The sequence below is a fragment of the Thermobia domestica genome, chromosome 6, assembly GCF_964235325.1.
Source record: "Thermobia domestica chromosome 6, izTheDome1.hap1.1, whole genome shotgun sequence".
Lineage (NCBI taxonomy): Eukaryota > Metazoa > Arthropoda > Insecta > Zygentoma > Lepismatidae > Thermobia > Thermobia domestica.
The window spans coordinates 233,309,409-233,331,729 of NC_137459.1; the positions used below are offsets into that span (position 1 = coordinate 233,309,409).

General features: G+C 36.9%; 1 long non-coding RNA gene across 2 annotated transcripts in view; it reads left to right on the forward strand.

Annotated features, from left to right (window-relative positions):
- The window catches only part of LOC145687765 (uncharacterized), a 397,038-nt gene that overhangs the window by 238,315 nt on the left and 136,402 nt on the right, over positions 1-22,321 (forward strand). The window lies entirely within an intron of this gene.

The following is a 22,321-nucleotide window of genomic DNA, read 5'->3' on the forward strand; positions in this document are numbered from 1 at the left end:
ACATAGCGTCTATATTAAACTTTAAGTTTTAATATCTCGATTTCCGGAAGTTGGAAAGTCAAAACCCGGAAGTCGGAAAGATTGAGCGCGAGTCCAAATTTAACTCAATCGCGATTGAGATTGTCAGAGGTGTAGCGGTTTACGTTGAATATACCAACACTTTATCAACTAAGTTGTCTTAGATTTTTCTCCAATCCCAAAAAGCGAGTGGTTTTTCGTGACTAAGATATGTTTAAGCGGGGGCGAATATAGACCTGAAAATCTGTGGTACCCGCTAAAATCGGATAATATGGCAACACTAAGTTAAATAGAAAATAAGGTATATCCCTATTTAAGATCACTACACATGCAACTCATGAAATTCAATTTGATATCCCGTCCACTTAGACTGAGATTTTTATATTACTATTACTCTTTCCCCTTGTTTTTACAATTAGTACTGTCACTCATTCTTTTGTTAACAAAAAAAAAAAAAAAAAAAAAAAAAAAAAACACCAGCTCCTTTCTTTTAAAAAAAAAGAAAGAAAATCTAGATCGCCCATGTTGTGGCTTCCAGAGGGGACAAGTATAAGCGATATTTCAAATATAGTTTCATATTTTGCTGTAATTATTCTAAAAATTAATTAAAAGCCTTGGTTGTTTACATGTAATATTTTTTTTGGGGGGGTGGGGAGGTTGCCAACAAACTATCTTGTGGTTGCACAAGTATTAATGCTGAAATCTAAATATACAGCACACGGCCCTATTCCTAATAATAAAAGCAAAGAAAGTTCATGTTCAATATAACCACTATCCATTTTGAAAACATTTAATTGAAACAATACACTTTAAGTTGGAACTAGGCCGTTATAGTATACACCTGTAGAAATCTATGCAAATTTAATACTTATATCTGAATGTGGATATGACTCTTGTCCTATCTTGAAACAAGCCGAAACACTACAGTTTTTAAGTTGTAGGTCTTAATTAAAACGCTACAGTAATTTTAAGTCTGCCAATCGGAATAATTACTTATATAACAATTTTAAATCAGTCCACACACTAGCGACATCTATTACTGTCAAACAAGAAGACAATAGCAGGGATAGTGAAATCTATTAGCGTGACTGTTTACTATTATGAATTAGTGTGACGCATTGAGATGTCTGTACTTCATAAATATGATGTTCTATTTCAAAGGAAAGTACTTCGATACATATTCTGGTAATTGCTCATAAGATCTTCGCGATAACAACTAATTGTGTACTCAAGTCGTGCTGCAATAATGACAGATATTCTGTGAGGCAATGTTTTTTGTCTAATTTGGAGGCCTAGAGCTCATGGGCGTCATTTCAGACTTCGCTTGAAAAGGGCAAGAGCACCACCGACATAAGACTTCCACGTTTTGTACTAGTATATTAGTAACCAATCGATTAAAGTATATATATACTTTAGTATACTTTATATATATACTTACTAAAGTATATATATATATATACTTACTTTAGTATATATATATACACTCTTGGGGGGGGTATTATTATACCTCCATAGAAATGCCTAATGGCAGGACCGGATCTCCGGGGTAGGAGCAATTCGGGGCGTTTGCCCCTTGCCGAAGCTGGTTCAGAGTATGTAGGGGGCGCCATTTCGATTAATGCTCTCAAGTTTGATTCAGGCCGCATAGACGATGAGTGGATGATTGATGGAATGAAGAAAGTATGGTAGGAAACGGGAAGATTCTGAGAATGTCATATTTTCACTTGTACCTACTTACATTGAGGAACACTAGGAAAGTTCTAAAATGGGACAACTGCAACGCAGGATGTGAACAAGTTTTCCGTCAATAAACAATCGACGTAATTCAACAAAATATTGTCTTGAAAATACTTTCCCTTCTCCTGTGAAATTAATATTTTATGACTTATACTACTTTACTTCTCAGCCTCAGAATTGTTCGCATTTTGCGCACTAAACGAATGTTTCATTTGTCGAACAAATGCGTTCGTGCCGAACGTCACAGCCGGCCTGCACCAAAATTGGTGTACTACTGTCGTTTGTGATTCGAAGACAGATACCGTACACCTCACTGCACACCCATGTTACATCTGCCTGTAGGAAAACACTCTAAATTATGCGTGCTATGTCTTAAAAACCCTAAACAATAGTCTAAAATCAAGAGAATTAGTAAGTCTATTTTGTCAATTTTTGAAACTACTGAATACAGTATTCTGAAAATTCATTACGTTCCCATAAAGTGTTTCAAATATTAAAAAAGAGCATACGTATAATTTTAAATGCTCGTAAGTTACCAACATGTGAAGATTCGTTCAAAACAAATCGTATGGACCAAGTTTGCGCACAATTGAGACATTAACTTCTATTCATAATGCAAAAGTGATGTATTACAGAAATATTTACACTACAGGCCGACTCTAACGTATGAGTAAATCGTGGATTTGCACGAAGTGGAAAAGACTGGCATAAAATATTCACAATTACAATATATGAAAAAATACATAAAAATTGATGAGTATAGTTTAATCGAAACATATCAAACCGAAACTTCATTTCCACCAATACTAACCATGAACTTTTTTAAAAGATAATAGTAATTATTGTTCAGGCATTAACAAGCCAAGTATTTCAAGTCAATGGTATACTCATCTACCTCCAACGACTGAAGCTACGAACTTATTTCCTCTTTAAGCCCTTCACTTACTTCAAAAAGTATTCCCCCAAAAACTTATTCATTTCTGGGAAGAGGTGAAAATTATTAGGCGGCAAGTCGGGACTGTAAAAGGAATAGTGAAAACATCCAACTTAAGACATTACCTTCTCGTTATATTGTCCAGCTTTTCGATCTTTGTCGTACATGTTTGTTCTTCCTTCTTTAAACTTGATCGAGTATTTTAAAACAGAACTCATTCACTGTATTTTCACCATACACTTACTTGATTTGCCTATAAATTTCTATAGGCTGATTTTGCGCTTTCAACAAACTAATAACATTGCGGATTTTACACTTATCAGGATTATATATTACAGCGCCCATTTAGCATAACTACCAGTAAAAAAACGTGTCTGAAATACGATAGGAATTATGTAGTAAAACAATGTTAGATTTAATATTGTTGTAAATGAAGTTTGGCATTGATATATTTTGTTTCTTGTTTTCCCATTTTTGAGATATAACCAATCGTTCCTTAATAATTTATTGCTTGTGACCAAAGACGTTACATGACGGTGTTTTCATAATGAAAATGCATTCTGTTGTGTATCATCGATTTTGTGCGCCAGTTCTGAAGGACATACTTGTGTATGCATGACAGAAATGTAGATACGTCACAAGCGCAATAGTTGGTTTATTTAAAAATACTTTGGAAACTATGTTGTGAGTGTGAAATAGTGTGTGTGGTCATGAAAATTGTGACCAAACTGCATTTGTTAAGTGTTTGTACTGCTCCACTGATGTGCTAAATCACTTCGTTATGGATCTCCATCACAACTGAAGAGCAAAATGTTAGTACACCTAGGTAGGTCAATATTTGATTATGTGTACCAGTTTATATTATTGTTCTAATATATATCCCTTCACCGTCCACCAGTCTATTCCATCGTGCTTCGAAATAGGTATAATTTGTTGTACTGCTGCTATTCCATTTCTCACTACAGGTATTTCAATTTTAATTAACAATTTCTCTCACTAGACTCAAGACCTGATTGGTATAGTGGCTATTGTATTGTATATACATCAAGTGACTACTACTGCATTAGTTAAAACCCTGCAACTGCTCGCACGACCGCATTTCGTAACACAGATCTAACTCGCACAGTTTTATTTGTTCTTGTGGGTGTAGAGAGCTCTTAACTCTGAAGTGAAAACAAATATGTAAACTTTGGTTACGGAAATAGATTTACTAGTAAATTCCAGTGCTATTTGATACCCCACATGACGCCCTGTCACTTATCACATTTAAATGTGGTTCAATATGCGAGAATATTTTGCAGTTGCACTCCATCTTGTGTCCAGTGCCTTTGAGAGTTATATTCACATTTTTGTAAATATACCGTGCCTTATTGTCGATGAAATAAAAAAAAATAACTTTCTAAACAATGCTAATCAGGTTTTCATTTTCTGGTTCTGATTCCAATGCATGTATTCCTACAAGATTCAAGAAATGTACTATGCATGGCAAAAACGGCACAAGGTTATTCAACGACTGGATCCTTGCCTGAACTCCACGATATTTTCCAGCCATTTTGCCACCATTTCTCTAAGACTGTCCTCTACATTCTGCAAATTTGAGACCATTTTTCTCTATCCATTGTACAATATTTTTCGCCATATCTTCGCAAGTTTCTTCATACACTTCAATGAAATCAAATTAATGAAGCTCTCTTTTATTTCACACATTGGCGCCCGAAAGGGAGAGCAGGGTGGGGCCAGGGCCCCCTCTGGCTCACGAAAATGTATTAGATTTCTTAAGATTTTCTTAATACAAATAAAAAATACCAAACGTAATATAACAACCAGGAAGATGAGTCCCCTAGAAAATTTTCTTCGGATGCCCATGATTTCACACTTCTCTTGTCCACTTCCTTGAAATGTGACATAGCATAGAGCCTGACTAATTTGCTCATTGTGCGATACATCTGGAGTACAGTCAACCATTACACTAGCCTGCGAATTTTAACTTTTGGATCATTGCATGAAGTATAATATGTCACGCTTCATATTTCGGGTGTACCGAATTCAGAACAAAAATCGGTATGGTCATTGCACATCAAGTTTTCTTGCAAATTACATAATAACATTGCCCAAATCAATGTATCTAATGGTTATTGCTATGCATAACACTGCTACGAATACTGGTACACTTACTAATATAAAGAATATTAATATCTTATATTTGTATTTCTAGTGCTATATGCGACCGTACATCAACTCGTAATCACGATATTTGAAACAAACAAGGCAAGAAAACGGGAAAAAGAAGAAATGTTTACGGATTAGCATTCACCATAAAACAGTAAGACTCTTAATGCAAGCAAATGTAAACTACACAGTGTTTTTGAATTTGTGTTGTCATCTGCGCCATTTTAAAGAAGGAAATAACGCACCCATAGGTCATGACATGCCACACAAAAAAATCCACACTGGTGGATTTTACGCCTCTTCCCTGAGAAACTGCGTCTTGTTGCGGCCCACTTGTGACTAGTGGCAGAATATTCTCTCTGAAACAACCAGTAGTAGTCTGCACGCATGTTGCAATTCCACTTTCCTTGATAACGACGTTCGAGTTCCTTAATGTCCTGATGAAATTTCTCCCCTTGCTCCTCACTCACGATTCCAAGATTGTTTGGAAAATAGTCCACATGGGAAAACAGCATACTCATGTTACAACCAATTCTTTAAAACACAGTAGCATTCTTTCCACCATGTCTTTATAGTCTGGATCCTTTCAAGCAGCATAGAAAGTTGAAGAAAGTTTCCAAGAAAGTTTTTCGCTACATCTCGGAAAGCTTGCCATGCTGAACGCTCGTTCTGGTTCATAACATTTTCAAAATTTATGTCACCAAAAAGATTCCTAATATCTGGCCCATCGGAGATGCCCTCTTTTATTTTTGCATTACTAATGCCAGTAAATGTTTTTGACACAGATATTTGAAGCACTCACCTTCAGTATCTAGAGCCTTTACAAATTGCTTCATTAAGCCAAACTTAATGTGAAGGGGAGGTAACAGTATATCATGTGCATTAACAAGGCTTGCGCGTTGTAAGATTTTCGAACCAACATTCCACTGCCTATCTGGCCATTCCTTTTGAGTCCAATGGACTGCCCTTGCCAGACTGTCCCACTCACACAGAAAGCATGGAAATTTGTTATAGCCTGACTGTTAACCCAACAGAAGACCGATCGCCTTAAAATACCCACATATTTGCATTGATGTTCGTGGCACTTTATCTTGTTCAACATCAAATCAAGTTTTTTTGTAGCTTTCCCTCATGATAACATAATAAGCAACTGGAATGGATGCTAGCTTGTTTCCGTTGCGTAGGAGTACATACTTCAAACTCCGCTTGGAAGCATCGATGGAAAGTCTCCATTTGGATCGATCATAGTCAGGCGATCCTAATTTTGGTATTAACTCCGGAATGTTTTGCAAAATACTATATTATCTTCTGTAGAAAAGAAAGCAACAAATTCTTGTTCACGATGCCTGTACCAATAGTACGTCCTCTCGGGTATCAACAGGTTTCTCTTCTTTAGTCGTGATCTCAGTAGTTCGGCAGATTCCTTTGTGAGACCAAGATCACGAACTAAATCATTTAAACCACTCTGTTTGGAAATTGTAGGCTCTGTTGATTCTTGTGGTCCGAATCGTCATTGTTGTCACTAGGAGATTCGGAAGAGGCTTCGTTTAATTGGTCTGGTGGCTGTGGGACAGGTATGTCAGGACCATGGGATACTGGTAAACTGACGGATGGAATTGTAGTTAGGTAAGCAATTTTAGGAATGTTCCTACTGTTGAAACCTTTCACATTCACAGAACGAAAATAGCAATTGGTGCTGTGGTCAGTAGGCTCACGCCACACAGTGAGGATTCCAAACGACAATGCTCGTCTTTCACTTTTCATCTATTGCCGCAGTTGTTCCATGCATGTTCGACAAACCTTATGTGGTGCCCATGACTTGTCCTGATCTCCCAATACCAAAATACGCAAGATAAGCCTTTCGCACAAAGGAAGTTATATTGCGCCGTTGTTTCATAGGCACAAATTTCCCGCATATATAACACAATATATCTGGATTATTCATACCTCGGTGCTGCATTCCGAAAAGTCTGCGAACAAGCACTTCACTTTCGTCACTAAATACTAAGTACACACCACGATATTAGGGGCTTCAAAGCACTGAGCACAATTAGGTAGTTTACAACGAAAGTATGAATGATTCGCAGGAAAAGCAATATAGGAAACAAAACAATGCCACTAGGCATCACTACCGTACTGTACAGTTAAGCGGACACTATAAGCTGTTGTTTAGCTACCGTTACAACATTTCACGCCATGAGAGTAATAGCATTTCAGCCAATCAGGATGTTTATTCCTCCTGGCTTGAGACGCATAGGAATGAATAGGTAAAACGATTATCTCGATTTTGTCACAAAATGTGATGTGATCAGAAAAAACTAACCTTACTTTTAGGCTTAGGTGACAATAACCACATCACAGAAATATATTGCACTTATGCAATGAAATCATCGCAGGCTATAAATATTGTTTAACCTCCCGCACTTCAATAAGAATTTATTGCCCTACTCTATTAGCTATTAAGTCGATGAATTCATTTTGAATGTCATGAAGTGCTCGAAACCTGGCTTTTTAAAACAGAATTCATCTTTTCTCGTAAGATAGGATTGTGCTTTGAGAGAAGAAGAATGAGATTAAGAAAGGTCCCATTCTCTAGGTCAAAACGGTCAGACCAACGTAGTTCTGTGTTTCCTTCCTTACTGCCACGAAAGGATAAGCAACTTGCCGATAAAAACAACATCGCATCAATAATTAACGATAAAACCACCTGCCACTTCTCTGTCTCAGTTCGAAAGTATTCTTGAAATGCACCACATTGTCTAAATATAGGGAGTTTAGTAAATTATTCCATTGCACAACAAACTTCTCATGGGAGACCGAATTTTCATGATTCGGTGTTCTTTCGCACATTTTCTACCAACTTTTAACCCCAGAACTTACGAATTTTCATAAGGCACTAGAAAAGGAAGTTGCAATTTGTTTGAAGTTAGAAATAACTTACGGGCAAAGCAAAAGAGGACAATTTCACTTTCTGAATGAAGGAGCCAGGACCGCTTGGCTTTCTCTCCGTTTGGAATAACTTTGCACGACATGTGGTGAGTTAATCGCCTTCCATTTCTGGTTGTACGAGAAAAGGCTATGTTGTCTGGATTCAATGACCAAACCATGCAATTTTGTACCAAATATCACCTTTCTTTGTCTGATATTTTGCTTGACCAAGTACTAGTATCTTCAACGTACATAACAACTTTAACCTCGTCGCATCTTGGACTTGTAATTTCTTGTTCTGGTATTTGACTGTGTACAGCAACTGGGGAAGCAGAGTGATCTCCTTGTTCAGAAGAGCCGTTACTAAGAAAGCAATTCAGGAAGACTGTCTTAAATTTTGCAATACTTTGAACAGCTATCATTTTCAGATTGTTTTATATTTTTGGAAGAGGAATCATCGAAGCTGTGAGAATCATCCTTTTTGTCCAACCGCTTCTTCATTACCATTTCACACACCTTACTTTTTTCCTTAGTTTCTTATTTTTCTATTATTGTTGCCAGAGAATTTCTTTTTTTTTCAGATGCCATTTCATCAACGTTTCTGTAACCCACAACATAAAAACAATTCTCACTTTCTTCACTCCCAGTTAATGATTTTTTTTAAAAAATAATTATTTGGTTTATTTTTAAAAATAATCCAACGTGAGTATAGTTCTCTCTAAGGCAGTGCCTCTCAAACTATGTTTTGCGAGGCACGTATGGTGTTTGTGGCGCGGCGTGGGCAACAAAGAAAGCGTCTTTTTTCTTTGCTCGAACGCATCGAAAATGCACTTTTGTGATCATGATTTTTCATATCACAATTACACTTGAGAACTTCACAACTTGTTCCAAAATTCACGGTTTAACTTCACAAAACAAATAATTGGTAGTGAGTGCTATTGTGGGTTAATGCCATCACGGCATGGCGCGTCCTCAGGTTGCGGATCGAGGAGATGCCTCTAGATATAGAAGTTAGCTGCGAATATACTGAATAAGCAGTCGCGGACAGACAACAAGGACTTTTCCTCAAGCTTGGGGGTTTGGATGAGGCTAACAACCACATACTGTAAAATAAATAAATAAATAAATAAAAATAAAAAATAAAAAAATAAAAAAATGCACTTGTTCAGAAACATTCACAGAAGCCTCGGAACAGGATTGATAACTTGGCACGACCTAAGCAAAAGAAAATGGACATGAGATTTGGATCAGTGGAGAGCTCTTGTGAACGCGGCATTGAACCTCCGGGTTCCATAGGCCATAGAATTACTTAGAGTGCTATTCAACTTAAAGAGATATCTCAGTTCTGTAACAAACAACTTTGCATAAGGAAAGTAACGGAAAGACAAACAGAATCGTACGTATCAAACCTAGAAATATTATAACCTGAGTGTAGATAATTTTGTTTCATATTTCTTTTCCATATTCTACAACAATTACAATATTGTCAGATTATTGACAAAATAACGAAAACGAATTATAAGCTGTTTTGCCCAAAATCATTGCAAACTTACCTCAATAGTTTCCAATCTTCAGAAAACACCTGGAAATAAATGTTATGTTTCAACTGATTGTGTAAAGTTTTCAAATTCCTTTCTTATTGTGAAATACTACCGTTTAAAACATTTATATATTAAAAGGTACTTCGAAAATATATTTAGCATATTTAGCTATCATTATTACTTTCGTTAAATTAAAATAGAATCGATTGCATTTGACAAAGTTTTATCATTAAGCGTAAAAAATAATTCTAACCAATTAATAAAAGAAATGTCTTAAGGGAACTTTACATAAGACCAATTGATTTATTTTTGACCTGACAAAGTATAAATTCATTGAACTAATTACAGTGAACCAAATTCATAAATGTTTGAAACATGTCCATATTCCTGTTATTTGGGTCCTGTGCGTGGGTTTTCTCAGAATCTTCCCGTTTCCTACCACATTCTTCATTCCATCGATCATCCAATCATCGTCCATACGGCCTGAATCAAACTTGAAAGCATTAATCGAAATGGCGCCCCAAACATATTCTTAACCAGCTTCGGCAAGGGGCAAACGCCCCGAATTGCTCCTCCCCCGGAGATCCACAATTGAGAAAGTTCTAACTGCTGAACCTTCCTCCAAACAGACTGAGAGAAGTGGAAGGAACATCCTATAATTTTAACCAGGAAATACTTTATTTATAGCATTGATTGCTACTTTCTTAAGATCAATAGAAACTTCTTTCAATTTGAAACGCAGTCCAAATTTCTCAGCTTCTTCCCTGATTACCTCCAGTAATCTTACATGTGTCTCCTGCTTTTTACTGGGCAGAAGAGGAGAACAAATACCTGGCCGAAATATTTTCCGTGCAGGATGTACATTTGGGAGAAAAGGAGAAGTACAGTCTTAAGTGTCCTATCCATTACAATCCTGTCGCACTGACACATAATTTCCAAAGTTCCAATAGTGCCGAAAACCTGTTGAAGATAGAAAGACTAGAATAAATAACACAGACATTCTAAAGAAAATGCTTTAATATCAATATTCTTACTCTTATTACTATTGTCATAACAGATTTTCACGATTTAAAAAAAAAAAAGGAAAGAAGAAGAACGTAAGAAATGATAAACTATTTTCTTGATTACTAAAATATAACTTACAAGAATTCTACTGGTGTCATCGCCTTCATCCCCCAATAAAAGCTTTTGCCGCCCTGCGTTTCGCTCCACGATCCTTCCACATTCAATTTACTCAATCTTTGCGATAGTGGTGCGCGGTTCATGCTCGTATGTTATATGGAGAGTATTTGACGGCACCAAAAATAGGGACAACAGATGCAGTTTCACCACAGTAATTTCCCTTAGCAATCTTCTTCCTGGAGAGAAGAAAATAAATTCATTTTAAACATCAACAGCAAAAAAAAAAAAAAAAAAAAAAAATGTCGTACTTTCCCTCGAGAAACTAAAGACAGACGGAATATTGCTTAACTACGACCGGTTAATTGTGTTACACTATAAATAAAAAATGGACTATGTATTTGTGTGCTGTCTAGGATGTCATTTAAGAAAAGTTCCACATCTAAAGTTCTAAAATAACTTTTGGAGAAGTTGCAAGAGTAAATATTAGAAACATGCAGAGAAGCTTCAGTGTCAAAATTACTTATATCTTATTACAACTATTATATATACTTACCTATACTTACCTATATGTCTTAGTAATTGTTGATGTTCGTTCTTCCGCCGCTATCTTCTTCATATGTGAGGTACAAATACAAGGCTACATGAGCAATTTTTTAAACAGTGACGCAGATAACACAAAATTCTGAATACTTGCTTTGATTATACGCTATTCTGTTCGTTCAAACGTAAATACTACTAGCATTACAAATGTTTTCCAAAATGATACTAAATTTCCCTATCATAACTTGAAAATCCCGTTCGCTGGTGTAAGGCGAAATGCAAAGTGCAAACGGGAATTCCTGTTTCGCCTTACAATCAAATTAGCATATACTATCTTAGCATCATAGCCTGAAGTAATGGAAACAGGCACAAGGCGAAACGGGAAAAGGCCAAACGGGAAGACTCCAAAGTTTCATTTTAAAATCATCTGAAAGAATTGTTCACTTACATTTCCCTGTTTTTAATTATTAAAGATATATTTTGCAATTGGACAAATGCGTGGACGTTTCGAATTAGGTACAAAAATATGAAAACTGTTCTTGTGATGTATAATTACAATATTCTAAAAAAGTTATATTTCTGGGATAAAAGTATGTAGGTCTATAGTAATTTACCATGTTAAATTCAAATCTGAAATCAGAATTTCGCTATCAGGTTTACTTTCTCAGTAATATAGGATGTTACGTAAGTACACGACGCATGTTCTAAAAAAAAAAAAAAAACACATAATGGAACAGTAACTAAGACGTTGCTGGTTTAGCCTGTAGCATGTTCTCTTGTCTCTACTGACACATCATCAGTAGCCTTCTGACATGCTGAGTTATGTTTCTTTCATTTCCCATTCATGAAACTACGAATTTTAATTAAAAAAGAAGTAACAGTCAGTTTAAATCTCATAATCAAATTGAATTCATTGGAGAACATAACACTAGTGGAAAATCCTGTTAACCTCTGAAAAGTTAACCTAATAGTGATACAAGAAATTACATTTGAAATTTCCTTTCCTTATTATACGCTGTATCAAAACGTCACCATTCACATTTCCCTATCATGTCCCTGAAACGGAAAGTTTGAGGGAAAAAATAAGGCTTTTGGTAGAAAAAATCCTTTTTTTTTGTATTTTGGGTCCTTCCGGAACACCCTGTGTTAACACACAGATCTCAAAATAAACTGCAAAATACTAAATGGTGTACGAAAGTGTGTACAAAGTTTCAAGCTTCTATCTTGAATACTAAGGATGGGAGAAACAAATTACCAATCAGTTAAGAACATCCCCATAGTGGCCCAGATTACTCAAAAAGATTCGGATGTAATATAAAAATTTTCTGAGACATCCTAGGGTCATGTTTTACACTTCATTCTCATCAAATTAGAACAGTCTTTCAAACGGTACCATTCATATGTTTCCGTCATGTATCTGAGGCGGGAAAAATTCAAAAAATGCGATTTTTGTTAAAATATCCCTTTTTTAGCATTTCTGGACCCCTCCCCCTGTGTTAACACACAGATCTCAAAATCAACTGAAAAATGTTAAGGGCATAGTGAATATGTCTACAAAATTTCAAGCTTCTATTTAGAACAGTAAGATAATATATATATATATATATATATATATATATATATATATTAACACATGTGCTAAGAATATCCCCACAATACCCCAAATTCCCGCATAAAACGGGAAATTTTCTAAGACATCCCTATTTACCCTAGGATCATGGTTCGTACATCATTCTCTTCAGAATGGAAAGTACTTTCTAACGTTACCAATCACATGTCTTCATCACGTATCTAAGGCGGGAAAATCTCGATAAAGGGATTTATTAAAATATCCCTTTTTAAAACCTTTTTACCCATTTGAACACAACTTGGGGCACCGCAGAGATCTGAAATATATCTGTAGAATACTAAGGAGTACACTGAATGTATGTGCAAAATATCAATCTTCTAGGTGCAAAACTAAGCCCGCCAAAAAAATAATATGCCCGCAGTACCATAAATTCCTGTTTAAAACAAGATCTCAGGTAAAAATTTCCTGAGACATCCTTATTTACACTAGCATTATGGTTCGTACCTCATTCTCTTCAGAATAGAACAGCCTTTGAAACGGTACAATTCGCATGTCTCCGTCGAGTATCTGAGCGGGAAAATCGAGAAAAAATGAATTTTTGTTATAGGTGCAAAAGTAAGTAACTCAAAAAATAGTAAAAATAGGCCTAACAAAAAATTATTTAGTTTTAAGTTATGACGTATCACACCCTATGTTTCGACCCAGAAAGGCGTAAAACCATACGTAACGTGTTCTAGAATGCTCCCACTCTAGCAAAAAAAGCTTTATTAGTACTTTTTAAATCGAATAATGAAAATACAACCCTAACGTATAAACATATACGATATATATATATAAGGGTAAATGCCGTGCTACTGTTTTTAACCTTCAATTTATTTCCTGCTCAATAGTAGGCATACCCGTGTTTTGTCAATATTTACTTCAATATCACGAAATCGGGGCTTTTGGCCCGATACTCTAACCAAAACATCACAATTACGTGACCATGTGTGACTTTTAGTAGATACTCTACTATTGGTATGTGCAGGAGAAGGGCGCCGTTTTCTGTGTAACTTTGGAGGGCCCTATGAAAGATATGCATTAGTAGAAAGGAAAAATGAATGACCATGTACTGTAGAAAAAGGAGAACCTGCTTCAACTTAGCAATTGGGCCCCCCTCGTTAGAGGGCCATTTCAACTTTGGGGGTCCCAGACCACTAAACCCCCCAGGATCGGCGCCCTTGGTGCAGGAGTAACAACTTATGCGAGCTAAATGAAGTTTTTCTAAATAATCAACCTTCACCTAATAAGAATATTAAGTATTATTATTATTATTAATAATAATAAAAATAATAATAATAATAATAATAATAATAATAATAATAATAATAATAATAATAATAATAATAATAATAATAATAATAATAATAATAGCGGTTCGGAGTTCACGCATGCATCGGATATATTTAATGAGAACCAAGCAGCCAGCACCATTTTTGCTTTAAAGCTGAAATTATTTTCGAAATCATACGTACTTATATGTAAATTGGTAGCATGTGTCACTTGCATGCACTATGTACTGTAGTTAACCTAAATATTTGTTCACTCCTTTGTGGATTTGTGCAGAAAACGAGTTCCTTCTGAGAATCCCTTATGTCTTTGACTCTTTTCTTGTTGCTATTTTTGTTTTGCTAACGGTACTGTTTCTTAATAACTACATACTTCCACTACCTAACACAATAATATCGTATTTTAATATACACTTACCTCCGTTTTTCTTAGCAGTTCTCTCCAGCACTAGACAAACGAACACACACAATAACAAGTCAGAATTCGCTCCACAACAACACGAAAACCAGTCGAGCATGCGCAGTAAGTGATGGAGACTAGCTTCACACAAAACACGACAGGTGACGCTGATACCAAGAAGAAATGCATCAGTACCGATACAAAAATCTGCATCAATTGAGTAATCTTAAACCACAATGCATTTATATGTCTCAAATGACCCATTTTTTTTTATTTTCGATCGTCCTTTAGGGTTGAAAATGCTGCACATCAGTGACAAAAATGAAATTTATACATATTAACGCGCCATTTGATGCACGTAAATGTTTCAAATTTCCTATGATGCACTTGTAGTTCTGTGTGAAGAAGCTTGAAAGTAAGCATAACATTTTGTTGTTATCTATTGTGTGAAAAGAACAAGAGCACAAAGCATGACAAGAGTGAAAAATTTGATACTTATCAACATTGCTTTTATAAATAGGGTTTATTCTGTCTATTTTTTGTGTCTCTTTTCTCGTCGTAAGGCGTTTCTTCCACACACTACTTCGAAGTATATATATCACTCCGTAATAGACTAATTCAAGGTTGTTTTCTGCTAGTTAGCTATCAAATGACGGTTAACATGATCTGCTCCGACTAATATATTCTGAAATTTACTACCTAACACCATCTCGTGCACAAAACCCTCAATAGTTTTAAACTATCTGATACTATAGATCGAAGGATTGGAAAATATTTTTAATGACATTGATCCATCATCGTTTGTGTTAACTATTCAGTAAGTTATCTGGAGATCTGATCAAAGTTATAGAGAACCAGTATTTAGAACAAATCCTGCATAACTGAACATCTATATTGGAAGAGGAAAATATTTTTTGCCGAAGTGAAAAATATAAAATTTACGTAGGATAGGCTGTGTACATATGTGAAATAAAAATATTGGACAAGAATCGAGATTATTAGTAAAAGTTGTTAAGAAAGATATTATAGTTCAGGATGTGAGTTGGCGGTGGATAAGTGTAATCAAAGAATAGTGCAATTCTCCAACTTCGCAATTTCTAGGATATCCTCATTTTGAAATATTCAGATAATAAAATAACGTTTTCGAGCTGAAGCTGTTTCTTTCAACATATGTTAAATACTAATAATCGATTTATGTAGTTGGTTGGAAAGCAAGTTGGTCCTGAAATTGTTCTTCTTAACTCGGTCTAATGTTGTTGATTATTATTATTATTATTATTATTATTATTATTATTATTATTATTAGTAGTAGTAGTAGTAGTAGTAGTAGTAGTAGTAGTAGTAGTGGTGGTGGTAGCAGTATCGTGACTGAAGAAATAGCATAAAAATGGATTCATATGTATTATATTCAGAATCGATCACAATTCCGGTAATTCCAAGGTAAACACACTATACTATTGCCACTCTATTTAATCTAACTGGCCTATAATAGATTTGTTTCTCTTTATAAAATAACTAGCTGAAATACCTGTTCTCCGTACTGTGAACGGGAGGAAGGATTATTGCATGTGAAGAATAATTTAAATAAACTAATTACTATTTTAGAATGCAAATGTGGGAAGAAACTTCACATACACGCTGAAAAATTACTCTAATTAGGCACAACCTCCACTCACAAAGTTAAAATGAATTTAGTCAGTCGGTAGAGTCTGATTTAATGGAACAAATTAAATTTTGAAAGATTAAACTATGTCCTCTATAACATGAAACTCTAATTTACAGGTTCCTCGTAGTTTTAACAGCCATCCTGAGTGTGAAAATTACCCAATATTAGCATGAAACACGCTCACCGTATTCACGACTCATTCATAATCCCAGCATCTGGCCTGAAAAGCAAACAAATAGACTGGAAATGGTAACACATACCTGGCAGCCACACTGACGAAAGGAAAGAGAATCCCAAATTTTGGTTGTAATCATTTTAATGCGTAGATCCAACATTCCAAGTGTGAACAGAATATAATTATAATACAAAAACACTCGCGTGCAGTCTCACACTGAGACACGAGAAAAAGAAAAAAAAATTACTTTCTTTAAAATTTTGAATCACGCTTTTTAAGCAGAGATCTCGCTTTAATTGTTCGTGCACTTTTCTTTAATTACGCTGATTTCTTCTTTCTTGAAGTGTCCCTGCGTGTCAACACTCCTTACACTGCACTGTAGTGTTTCTTCCTAAGTTGGCGACCAAGGTTTTCTGCATCTACCATCCTCCTTCTGCTTCTGGGTTGCTGCTAGGTTCTTTCTACCGGTGGTTGTCCATCTAACATCTGGGTTATGCTCTGTCAGTGGCGGGTAGGCGGGTTGTCCTCTGTGTCATTGTACTAGCTACTATTGGTACGTGTAGTGGATGATCGCATTATTTCGTCATTATCTGAAGCACTTAAATTTTATTCCGCTAAAACACACCTAATCTGTACAAGGCTAAATGCTAAGTCTCTTGTACCAAAAATTATTTAGACAAGCTGCAAAGGTATAGCACCATTGGTCACAGCCTTAAAAGACAGGCAATGAGTTTGTCTTGACCAATAATATAAACTAAAACTCAGCAAACACTGTAAATAACGATAAACATGTTTCACGGCGCTCGACGTACGATTGAAAAGTTTAATATGGGCAAAGCACTTCACAAAATATTATGAAGAAATGTCTCTTCACACCCGCATTTGCCGTACATGTTTTTACGTAATGTAATATTAACTCACTGACATTTCAGAGAACCGCACCTTCTCAAATGTTAAGCGTGCTTCCTACACTCTCATTCCACTAGAAACTGAGTTCGTAGTAAATGCAGCTTATATTACGATGACTAAATTTTTAGCTGTCATTTCGTAAAACTCAAGTTCGACACACTCACAATGTGTATACTTTCAAACTAAGACACTGTCTTTCAACACCGAGCTTAACGTGAACGACGTTTCCGATTCCAGAAATCAGGAAAAACTGTCCGTTTTTAAAAAAAACTAAGAGTTTTGTGACCGATGTCTCCGATTCGAAGATTCAAGAGAAACTGCCCCTCTTGTTTGGTACACTACTGTTTTATTCCCACCGAAGTTCAATGTTTGCTTGAACTTCGTGTTGGGTCAAACCACTATTACCCGCTTCTTCCAAAATAGGTGGGGTAGGTACCTCCTTCACCGGTAGTCTTCCAGTGACCTACTTAATTCTTCATTCCACAGGTTTTCTTCTTTTTATGCAATTTCTATCTTACGCCAATTAAATTGTTAACTGTCACTATATGGGTTTATTAGCTTATTTAATAAGCTTTAATACGGTATATAACACTCACAATTATTAGTCCGTGTTAATTAGCAATTATTAAATAAACACACAAAATTATAGTAAACTAGTCACTCAACATGTTCGCGTACTTCTCTTGACAAGTGGAGCCACCTAGTGACGACGAACATAACTTTTTGTCCAAGTGACATTGAAAATCGCATAAACCTGGAATTGATACATTGAGGGAATTTGATTGTAATATGATTTCTCATCGTAAATACACAATTTAAATACACTCCACAAAGGATATTAAGTTAAAAGAGTCCCAAACAGGGCTGTCATGGTCTGACACATTAAAACGAATATTATATTATGGTTTGAGAGTTCTCCTCTCCATCATTCAGTATTGAATCTGGTCGATGTTAAAAAAAAAAACTAAGGTTTGTGTTTGTCTTTCGATTACCTCTCAAGACCATCAACCAGGCTTATAATTACTATTAGTACAAGCCATTATCATAATTCAAACTAAATATCGATCTAAATATATCTAACTAATACGGATACATCCAGAAAGTTTATTTACATATTATAAATCATACACTTGTAACCAATCATGCATGCGAGAGCAGACGAAAATGATTTCTTAACAGAGACATCTGACGGATGTTTCTGCACTATTACCATCAGGATTCTGAACGGCTACAACCAGGACTAAAATGAACTCGTCCAAAATTTCAAATTTGTCAAACTTCTCCTCTGAGATAGAAGTACGTTGACCAAGCGATGCTTCCTGTAACTAGGACGCGAAAAAGGGGCATGTCTTGAAAATATCACACTCCATTGTACCAGCAAATTCGTCACAGATATGCTAAAATTTTGCTTGCTTCGAAACTATTGTGCAGGCGGACTTGGTGTCTCCATAGTGTCAGTGTATGTCCCTAACTATAACTACACTAGAAAGTGAGACTAGCTCTGCAGATATGCGAAGAGTGGAGCTCATAGTTATTCTACCCAAATAAAGGTAGCTACATTGGCCCACTGTTTCTTTCCCACGCAGTGGAAGAACAAGGCTCCTTTAGAAAAGCAAGCTTTCTTAAAGTTTTTTTTCTCTGATGACTTCTCTGCCTCTACTGCAAGCAAAATAGCATATGTGAACTTCCGAATGTTCTATCTTCTCCAATGTAATATTTAAATAATATTAAAATATCGCTGCACCAATACGACGTCCAGTCCTGTTGTTAATTTATGTTTAATTACATACTCTAAATAAACAATATATATACATAAAATACCAATAAAAGTTATCTGCTCCCGCTGCTACGTATGCAAATCACAAAAATAAATATGTAAATTCCCTAATTAAACGATTAAATATTCATAAAATGGAGCAAAATTTTGATATGCAAATATCATATAAACACAGTTCATGTGCTGTTCACATTATTCCCCTCCGAAGGAATAGCAACCGTTAATTGCTTAATCGTTGCATTTTCTCAGAAGTGGTGACAATACATTTTATGTAAATATCATACCTAATCCGTATATACTATAATTTAAACAAAATATCCCTAACGTACATGAATATATATTCTTACAATAATAAAACAGAAAACTAATCATTAATATGGCATAATCAATACACAAATTATCTATCTGCAATAAAACTCTCTCTGCAATCTAACACTCAGCGCAACAACTCTCTTTTGTGCCAGAAGTAACGAGGTGCGTCTGTGAGTGAATGCATCATCAGCCTTCCTTCCTGCATGACGCGTTGTGTTTACATTCTTCTCCTACGACGTCATCAGGTCAGCTGGTTCCTGTGGAAGCGCGGCTTCACGCTGTATGTATTTCTTCAAATGAAACACGTTTCGCTTCATAATTACTGCTCTCGTCTCAGGATCATTAGTTAATTTATGGGAGCGCTATCTTGAATACTGCGTACTGGACATTACTCAGAACCGACGAAAATGCGTTATTGTTATTCACACTACTGTGACTTACTTTCACAAAATACCTTATTGAGACTTTCTTTATTCATCAACCCTGATGGTTGAGTTGCACACACAGTATCGAAGCACACTTCTGCTCCATGCTCACAAGCGATTTCTTCATTTATCTCTATTATACTACCGTGCAGGAAACTTAATTATTTCTGGCTATTTCCTCTATTACAATTGCGCAGCGATCCAATCTACTTTGGCGCTCTACAAGCGTACTCTGATACGAAGTGGTATTCTTCTCTATGAATCCCCACGTCATCCATCGACTAATAGTATTCGTGACAGCAGTTCTGTGCCGTAGCGGGTATGGATACATCCGGGTCTTCATTGGTCGGTCATCGGTCACTTCAATGGTGTGGTGGTAGTCCCTTACTGTACCGGGCTTCTCATCAAATATCAATCGATGTCTATAGAGCACGCCGTACAACTTTTGTTTTTCATCCCCACTCAAATCTGTATACTTTTCGACATGGTCTCTAATATCGTTGGGTGTAGCCTGGGTTCGAACCTTCGCCCACTCCTGTGGCGATTACACAACATTCGCAAGTTCGGCTGCAGTTGGGAATTTCCCATCATCCAACTGGCTGCGCAGGGTAGCCAACTCTTGCTGGTGGCATCCACCTGCTGACGCTCGCGCGAACTGCGGCGTAGTCAACGGTCCTATCCTTGACGCGCACATACTACTAACCGTGGGATTATATAAATCAACCACATCATCTTCGAACTCCCAGGATAATTTTCTTATAAATAGATCTTCTTCCTCTACCTCTATGTCTCGAAAAGAAACTTCTATGTGGTGGGGGTGATTCAACTAAAGCACGTTTCACTCGTAATCCAAAATTGCTCTACTCTCTACAAAGAACTGTGAACCCAAAATGAGTTCACGGTTGAGCCCTTTCACAATTATTGCCGAAGTATAGAACTCCTTACCCGCAATAATTAGTTCTAATAATACTTGACCGATGATCGACGCAACGGAACGACCGAACGCTGAACTGACACGTATGTTAGATGACTTGATAAACGCTGGTGGGGGGTCTCGCTGACGTATAACTTCCCAACATTGGAGCGAAATCGCCGATATACTAGCTCCGCTATCTAATAAAGCCAGAATTTTATTTTCGAACAAGCCTACTTCTACCTCTGGAAGTGTCACCAAATTATTAGTGGGTAGTTTTCGGTTGAAGTTTCTAAAATGTCCCTGAAAATCGCATTCGTCTCATCAAACAAATTCCTGTTTATTTTAATTTGTCCCCATTTCTCTTCAAAAGCATTATTTCCGAATGACGAATGTCGTTGTTTCCTCCACGATTGAAATGTGTGGTGCTTATAATGCGTTTACACGTATCGCAGTCCTCATTCTCTAGTGTCCCAATACTTTTTACTTGTGTCTCACAACTGTTTTCTTCTTTTTCCTCTAAATCATTGCTAAGTTCCATAACACTGTTACGCACATTCTCAGTAAGAAAATTCGCCGGTTGTCCATGAATATTCAGCACGCAAGTATCCAGGGTACCGTTCTGAGAACATGCGGACAGTTCTCAGTTGCGCTGATTGTTTCCTGGGCTGTTCGCACGAGAATTGCCTCGAGACGAAACTTGTCTCGTGGACTGCGTAGTCCTTTCATCATGAATTCGAAGCTGGTTCACCTCTGCAGCATAGTCATTATTGTGATTGTTGTTGCGTTGCTGCATGTTACCACGACCCCTATTTCTGCCACGTCTTTGCTCCCTATTGTTGTGGTTCCCCGTTCGAGACCCTCCATCGTCACGAGACTGACCATTCGAGTTTCTCGCACGCCAATTGCCGTTAGAATTGGTATTACTATTACCATTGCCTATTCTATTACCCCTATTCTGATAAGGCCCATTGTCCCTATGGAACCTCCTGCTTCTAGTGGGGTTACACGGCCTATTGTTTCGTGGGGGAGGGGAAGATCGCCCTGTTTCTTCTTCTTCTTCTTCAACAGTGAGAGCATTAATTTCCCTCCTACCATTTGTGTTCGGTGGCTGGTAAGTGGACTGTAGCTCACCTACAATACTTAACAACTCGTCTATAGTGCGTGGTTTCGAAGAAACTATACACCTACAGAACGAGAAAGGCAATTGTCGCGGCAAAACTCTCAATAACACTTGGGGAGGCAAAGGGGGGTCGAGAATACTGTTGGTGTGTAACAACTCCAACAAGTATTCGGTTGGTTTATTGTTGCCCCGTGTCTCGAATCGTGACGTAAGAATAGAGGCGCGGAGGTTAGCGAGCTTCTCTTCGCTAAGATACGCCTCTTTGAAGTGCTTTATGAGGTCCTGATAGCTGTGGCACTTCTTCAACGTGACCTGCACCCATTGCCGTGAGATACCACGAAAACAGTGGGATGAAAATGCAAGCCGTCTTTCTTCCGGCACGCCCGTCAAATCAAAATAGTTTTCCAACTCAACTAGAAAGTTGTGGGCTTGGACCTCTGTTTCACTACCCGTAAATATAGGAAGAGACAGATCCCTATGTAGTAGCCCTAGCGCTGATGCTACTTAGCAGGTAGTCACACTACCACTACTACTGCTGGTGCTATTGATGTTGTTAGAGGGAGGGCAGCCTGCTCATCTGAACTCTCACGTCTGGGGAGCTCAGGGAACGGTCTCGCATGGCTCGGTCCAGCGACCGGCGTGTCAACTCCTTCATGCGAAACAGAGGCTGTGTTTTGACAGCCGGAACTGTTTTCTCTCACCGACTCCTTTAACAGTTCCAACTGTTCCTCCCA